We start from the raw sequence: 8,235 nt of genomic DNA, 5'->3' as shown, positions 1-8,235 counted from the left end.
GATAATATTTGGCAGAAACTTCTGAAAACAGAGTGTACATACAATTTTTTGGCAACTAAGCAACAATTCAGGAAGGAAGACCAATGTTAATTACAACTCAACAAATCTTCCTTATTTCCCAGTCTCTGTCAATGGAGGGCTATTGAGCAGTAATTATTTTTCAAAAGACAGAAAATAGATGCAGTTGGCTGAAGCCCCAACTGATTTATCCATTACCTTTTTGCATGTATCATCAAATCCAGAACCTAATGACTATCACCATTTTTTATTGGAGTCATTAACAGCAGTTTTATCATTTCTAGTGGTCCAAGTTTGTTCATGGTCTGACCTCTGCTTGTCACTTCTGCCTCATCCCTGTGCTCCTCTTCCTGCCTATGCCCTGATCTTGCTCCAAGACATAGTCAAGTGGTCAAGAGGGCAGACTCTGCATCCAGTCCAGCCCGACATTTACTCTGACACTTTCAAAGTGTGTGATCTACAATGAGTTACTTTATCACTTTATACTTTAATTTCCTCACCTGTAAACTGAGAATAATGTTAGTACCTCCCTCATTTGGTTGTGAAGGGATTAAGTGGAGAGTGCTTGGTTCATGCTAGCTCAAATATTCTCTGGTGCTCTGTTATTTGGTAGCAATGACATTCCTGTTTAGGGAATCTTCTGCTCCATTTTGCACTCAAAATCTATTACACTGTTTGGGAGTATATTAAATGTATGTGTGTTTAAACATTTCAAATTCTACTTCATGAATATGTATACTAAAGGCATTCATTTTGATAGAGTACTTGTGCATGTAGATTATGGAATGATTGTTGAGAAATTAATGAAAATGTTATTAAAAATGTTCCTATTGCCTAGAGACAATGTAGATGCCTGCAAGAATCTCTACAAATTTTGTATTGAACAACTGAAGGATAGATGTAGGTTTGTTTCTTCTTATAAAAAGAATGAAATGTGTAGAAGGCCCAAAAAAAGAAGTATCTTTTCTTTTACCCTGACTGGTACCCTGTAGGGAGAACCCTGGGATTCTCTGGTAATCAGTCCCAGGTGGGACTCAGGAGGAGCAGGGAGGTGGCGTGTGTGAGGGACTGGAGTGCTGGTTCACATTCAGCTCCTGACTCTGGCTGTTACTCTCACTAATGTGATTGCTGTGTGCTCAGCCCTGCTACTGGGTCCATATCTCTCACACACTGCAGAAGGGTTGCAGGAAGGCTTTAAAAAGTACATATTTGTTTTCCCAGGAATTAATGTCATCTTTCTTTCTCTTTTTTTGTCTAAGTAATGGGCTTTACACTATGTATTTTAAACTTATTGAGCATTAGTTAACTTCTATAATGCATGCCAGCACTGTGATTAAAATTAATTTCCATTAGATCAATCTGATTAACAGGTACAGTTTTTCTCTTCAAAGCACTAAAAACAACATCTTTACACAATCCTCCAAAATGTGTACTGTAAGGCAGTTGCCACAGTTAAAGTGGAATTATTTATTCAAGCATTTTATTTGCATCTGAATGTTTGACACTTGTGGTGAATTGCAACATAACACAATACGGGGAATGTTCTGGGTGTAATATTTCCACTTTTGACACTTAATTTCCTGTCATATATTGATTTCTGATGACACGATTTCCTATCACACATTGATTTCAAAACCCTCATAGTACCAAAACATTCCTTTCATTTGTTTGTTTTCCTTGATTCCTCATTAGATTTCCTTGACTTCCCACAGATACTGTGCTCTATTTATTCATCTTAGCATCTAAATCTTTGTTTATTACCCTAACCCCAGTGTGGGGGGTGGGATGTATCAAACCACCCAAACGTGTATCAGATAACTAAAAGACCACTCAAATTTAAATATACATATGTAAAACCCAAGACTATCATTTGGTTCCTTTCTGCTCACTTAACAAATCAATGTATCTTGCACATTTTTCATCTTCTTCTCATTCTTTTGCTACTATTACTACAATAGCTTTTTAAAAAAAATTTTGTAATATCCTAAAAGTGCTTAGTTTTAGTAATCAATAAAAATAAGATGGAAACTACAATAGAGGAATGTACAAAACAAATGCTTCTTCACAAAAGGGAAAAAATCAATAAATGTATACTTTCTTAGTGTTCAAAGTATCAATAAGTATATACTAAAGTATCACTAAGTATATACTTTACTAGTATTTAAAGAATCCATAGTATGTGTTTTATTGGTGTTCTTCGAAATTCCAGTACAATCAACAAATGGAAAGAATTTTATTGTCAATAAGCCAGTGAAACTTATTGTCTCATTTTTCCAGCTTATGTGGGATTTAGCTTGCATGCGGCCTCTACCTGTAGAAGGGATAGGCTAAGACCAGCAATATCATATATGATTGTACATGGACGTCCAAGAATATCTTGGAATTTTCTAGATTTTACATATAAAAGGCAATTCTCTATATTATGGGGTGTATTTGTAACTTTAATACAAAAACAAATGATTGACATTGCTTAAAATTAAACTTTTGAATACACTCTCATGATTGATATTTATGCCTCAGACTATGAAACTCAGACTATTATTTAAAAGAAACTTTCCACCCAGCTGGCATTGCTCAGTGGTTGAGCATTGACCTATGATCCAGGAGGTCATGGTTCAATTCCTCGCCAGGGCACATGCGGGGGTTATGGGCTCAATCCTCAGTAGGGGATGTGTGAGAGGCAGCCGATCAATGACTCTCTCTCATTATTGATGTTTCTATCTCTTTCTCCCTTCCCCTTCCTCTCTCTGAAATCAATAAAAAAAGAGAAAGAAAAAAAGAGAGAGAGGGGGAAAGAAAGAAGAAGAAAAAAAGAAAAGAAAGAAAGAAAGAAAGAAAAAGAAAGAAAGAAAGAAAGAAAGAAAGAAAGAAAGAAAGAAAGAAAGAAAGAAAGAAAGAAAGAAAGAAAGAAAGAAAGAAAAGAAAGGAAACTTTCCATCTTTTTTTGTACTGAATGCAGGATCTTGTAGAGCTTTCATTCACAACTTCTGCTTTGAGATCAGGTGTTGTTGTACTAAAGTTGCAGGTTTCTGTCAAAAACTCCCAAAGCAGTTCTCCATTTTCACTGCCATCAATGAAACAGATATATGTCCATAGTGGACAGAAGGTCGTAACATTCATACTTAATCCTCAACTTGTCCAGCATCTGAATGAGATCAGTCTATTTGACATACTGGCAGGGGTCATCCTGGGGTAAATGGGATCTGTACTTTTTTCATAGCTTGCTTCAGCCACTGGTTCCTGACACAAGAATAATAAGAATCTTAGCCTTGGTAACTAAGAGGTGATGGAGGAATTTCAGGGTAATCAGGATGTCTTTTACATAATATAGCATCTTAATCATATGGATAAAGTCCCTTTTCTGAAGTTCATTTTTCTCCATCATTCTATTTTGATCTTCAGATGATGTCTCCTTATGCCAAGCAAACCTTATGTTCTTGAGTTTTGATGACTTGGCTACAAACTCTTTATTCTTGGCTATGTGTTCAGCACCTGGCTCAACAAGTTCATTGTTGAGATGAACTCCTGAGTGTTGAGCTCGTGCTTTGGAGAGAATTTGAAGATCAGTTTCACCTTCATCTCTGCCAATGCTTAGAATCTTAATTTCTGATTTGTTGTCTCCAATCCTTGCTATTATGCCTGGCAGCTTCTTGTTCATTAACTCCTGCATGCCCTGGTACCCTGTGGAATTGTTAAGAAACCTGAGAAAAGATTCAATATATCTATCGTGATCAGAACACAAGCTACTCATGGAAGATGCCATATTTGGTTTTCTCTGCAATAGATTCTTAATAAGTCTCCCTGTCTCTAGTTTATCCCCTTGCTAATTTCTTTTATTCAGCATGGCTAATATAATCCCCATCATTCATCTTAGTCATTTCTTTGCTTAAAAACTGACAGTGCAAGTTATTTATTTATCAAAATGAATCTCTTCAGCCCTTCTACCTTAAAGTCAAATACTGAATTCTGACCAGTGGAAAGTGGGCAGATGTAATGTCCTTATCTTCATGCCTGGACCACAAAACCTCCTATACCACTGACTACAGGCTTTCTGTCTTCTATCCTTTGCTCGCTGAATATAGGGGACCCAGTGGAGAACTTTGAGGTAATCGGAGATGGAAGAACCAATAGATCTAAAAGATTAGGATCCCTGAATAACTTCATGATGCAGAGCTCTTTGTCCCCAAATCTCACTCCTGCCTTTGGACTCTTATGTTAGCAAAAAAGAAAATTCTATTACATGAATACAGTGAGGCTTTGGGGGGTACTTGTTGAGCAGTTAGCCAGTAAGCCTAGTATGTGGATCAGTTTTTAAATAGCAGTGTTGTCTGTACAAATCAAGATGAACCAACTTGTTGGGAGACTAATTTGTGGATCTGGAAAGCTTTATATATAGCTTTTTTGTTAGTTCCTTGAGTATGGGTTTTTGTTTGTTTTTTTAAAAAAATTTATGTTGACATTATTGCAGGTGTCCCCTTTTTCCCCTCCCTTTGCTCACTTCCATCCACCTCTGCCTCCCTCTCCCATGGCTTTTAAATATACAGATACATGCTCCTCCACTCACAATGTGGTTATCTACAGATAAGCCTATCATAAATTGATAATAAATATAATAAATTGAAAGTGCAATTAATACACCAAACCTACCAAGTGTCATAGCTTAGAGTAGCCTACATTAAATATGGTCAGAATAGTTACATTAGCCTGCAGTTGGGCAATTATCTTGAGTTTCATTTCAAGAGTAATTGCCTTTCTCTTCTTCTCACCAGGGTGGAAGATAGAGATTTTTTGACATGATGGGCTGTGCAAACACAAAACACAATATCCATAAAACACTGACAAAACAGTACATTGTAGAATATTGGCTGTTTACTCTCATGATTTTGTGCCTGACTGGGAGCTGCAGCTCACTGCTGCTGCTCAGCATCATGGGAGAGTATCACACTGCATATTGTTAGCCCAGGAAAAGATCACAATTCAAAATCTGAAATACGGTTTCTACTGAATGAGTATAGCTTTTGCACCGTTGTGAAGCAGAACCATCATAAGTTGAAGATTGTCTGTTATAGTCTTTTTACAATTTTTTAAGCAAATAGTTTTAAATATTGTTTTGGAGCATTTTATAATAGTATTTATTTGTTTACTCATTCAATGAATGCAAGAAACATTTAACGTCATTTTGTCCCAGGTACTGTGTTTATAAAAGGAAGAAAAAAGATATCTTCAATTTTAAAAAACTTAATGGATTATGTTACAATCTTACCTGGAACCCATGACTACCTAATTTTTCTGCTCAATATAAAACCTCAACACTCTCACCCCTCTCAGAATCCCTGGTGATTAGAATCTCATTTTTAGGCTTTATCTGAGACACCCAGAATTGTTCTTCTGTCTGATGATTCCTAAGGTTTCATGCTAGTAGAAGGGGGTTTTTTGTTTGTTTGTTTGTTTTGTGTTTTGTGTGTGTGTTTTCATTATTGATTCTGGAGGAAGAATTCTCTTTTACCAAATTCCTATCCTTGTACAAAGTCAATGCAGATTTTTTTTTTTTTTTGCAAACACCCATTAATTTAGGCATTTCTTTTCATGGCTTGAGTACTTTGATGACAATGCCATGATAAAGAAAGCAACTCCTATAACTTCTGGCAGTTGAGTTTTTGGAGTTAGTTAACTAGGTCTAGGGTCAGGGGAAGGAAATCACATCTTCTGACATGGCCCAGCACTAACGGAGAATGTCATTCGTGGCCATTTCTCTTTTCAACCATTCTTCTCTCTGTCATATGATGAAGTCTATCTGTTACCTGAGGGTATAAAACTGACATTTGCTAGCTCACCACTTTGGATTTCAAATTTTGTATAAAATACAGGGATATGAAACTCGAGTCTTCACACTTTATTTTAAAATCCCATTTTGCTTCCAAATGGCACTAGTGGTTGATTCTTCACATTTCCTGCAATTGGGAAAAAACAAATGCCAAGAGCTTTCGATTTTACACCTAGGTTACTTAAAATAAAAACCTGACTCATCAATTCACAGACGAGCTTGGTCAGTGCCATTTCCTGGTGTGTGTCAGATGGTTAAGCAATCCCTCACAATATCCTTTCACAACATTTCTGAGTGTGTGGTGGGTGAGGCATGTCAAGAAAGGTCCAGAGAGAGAAAAGGGGAATAAAAAGAAGCCTTATACAGTGGCACCTCAGTTTTCGAACATCCCCACTAACAAACTTCCATATAGGAATGCTGTAGACTGGGAAGGAAATGCTTCGGTTTTCAAACACACCTCGGAAGTCGAACATGCCCCATGGCTTCTGCTGTGGGCAGGATCCCGCGGCCTAGCTGTCAGCTGTTGATCCCTCGGTTTTCAAACGTTTCAGAACTCGAACGGTCTTCCAGAATGGGTTACATTAGAAAACCGAGGGACCACTGTGTTTGATTTCTGAGCCTGGCACTGGAACAGACCTGAAAGCTCTTGGAACCAGACGCCACACAGCTAATCTTCTTTGTTTTTCATGTACTTCAATGGTCTCAGTAAGATGATAACACTTATCACATTGCACTGTCATTAGCTGTTTATATTTCTTTTCCATACTTGAAGAAAAAGACCCCATGTTACTCATCTTTAAATCCTGAAACAAACATCACTAAACTTTGGGTGACTGTGGGAGTGAATAAGTGAAGTGACCTCTATGTTTGACCTTCGATGTGGTGTAATAGCGTAATATCATTGAGCTAGAGACTTAATTTCTGTATGAACCCTAATTTTCCATCTAAGCTTTTAATAACATAAGGTAGGAAAGAAAGAGAATTAGTAGTGAGAGAGAGGAGTGAAGGAAGGATAGAGCAGTGTAAATGTGGAAGGATGAGTGAAAGTTATTCATTAAACTAAAGAGAACAGGAGACATGGGGAGTTGAAAAGAGATAGGATTTATAGATTGGAATAGAGAAAAAGCTATAAAAGAGATGACAATGTTGGTGGAATCTGCCAGTCAGCATCCAGGAATATAATCAAGCAGTTCCCTGACCCACCCAACAGCATGCTGTGAAGACATAGGACCATAAACCTTGGAGTTTCTCACAGGGAAGTTGCTCTATAGATAAGAAAGTCCCATTATTCTGTATTATTATTTTCCTTTCATGTTGTGTAGATGTACCCATGACAGTTGGAGTCTCCTTTCAGCCAAATAGCTCCCATATGCTACATAATGCTGCTGCTGATTAAAATCCTATAGAAGATTCAGGCTGTCTCTGGAACAATAGCAGTCTGAATTCGATTTATCAGTCTTCTGGGGAAGCAAAGATAATCATATTTCCCCCTTCAGCAACTTTGGGAACAAGCCATTTGCCGAGATGACAATGGATGTGAGTCGCACATTTTCAGTTTGTACACCTGCTGCCTGTTAATCACAAGTTTCTGACATTTTGTGAGGTTTCTTTTTTCCTGTTCACATCTTTGGGGCTTTGTCATTTAAAGGCAAGAGCACTTTTGTGAAAACTAGTTACAGAAACATGCATGAAAAATTAGGGAGATCTGTCGGGAGAGAAAGTTATGGGTGATGTGAGGAAAAACACAATCTTTTCTCAGAGAAATCTGGGTTCCAGTATGTTTTTGAATGCATTAGTATGTGACCTGGACAAGTGATTTAAGCCTTCTGAACTTTGTTCCCTTAACTGTAAAATGGGAATAATAATACCTACCTCAGAGGGTTGCCTTGTGGATTAAATTACATAATTTATGTTTGGCTCTGCATTCTGGAAAAATCTGAGTAGTGAAAACTGCAAAGAACTTCCAGCACAAACACTCCATTCAAATCCCTGCACTAAGAAGCTTGGCCAAATTTGAACATGGCTTCTGGTAGCCTAAGGCCCCTTGTTCCTGGGCCAACCAAGTCCCCTTTGAAGTCCCTGTCTGGAAAAACCTAGGGCTGTCTGAAGAATATACTCTTGGTTCTAGCCAACACCTGATCTCTCTTAGAACATTTACTAAAAAAGGTTTACAATCCTGGATCCTTTCTCTAATCCTTTGAGGTATAGATGTATCTCCTACAGATCAGGAAGGTCTTTCTCCAGGACCTGAAAGCCATTCCTTTGAGATGTAATCACCTGGAAGGCTAGGACCTCTGTCTCCCAGTGGCTGTGGAAGGAAACTTCAGTAATCCCCCAGCTAGCAGACAGCTGGCTGGCCTACTCACGTTTTTCACTAAACAGCCCTTTGTAAT

The 8,235-nt window shown here is 37.8% G+C and overlaps 1 pseudogene; it reads right to left on the bottom strand.

The window, feature by feature from the left end:
- Window positions 1-1,320: 1,320 nt before the first annotated feature.
- LOC107523963 (histamine N-methyltransferase pseudogene) lies at window positions 1,321-3,781 on the bottom strand (annotated as a pseudogene).
- Between the last annotated feature and the right edge of the window lie 4,454 nt (window positions 3,782-8,235).

This window comes from Miniopterus natalensis, chromosome 6 (genome assembly GCF_054644295.1).
Source record: "Miniopterus natalensis isolate mMinNat1 chromosome 6, mMinNat1.hap1, whole genome shotgun sequence".
Classification (NCBI taxonomy): Eukaryota; Metazoa; Chordata; class Mammalia; order Chiroptera; family Miniopteridae; genus Miniopterus; species Miniopterus natalensis.
The sequence above is the reverse complement of the archived record's forward strand: the minus strand, read 5'-3'. Positions and strand labels throughout refer to the sequence as shown.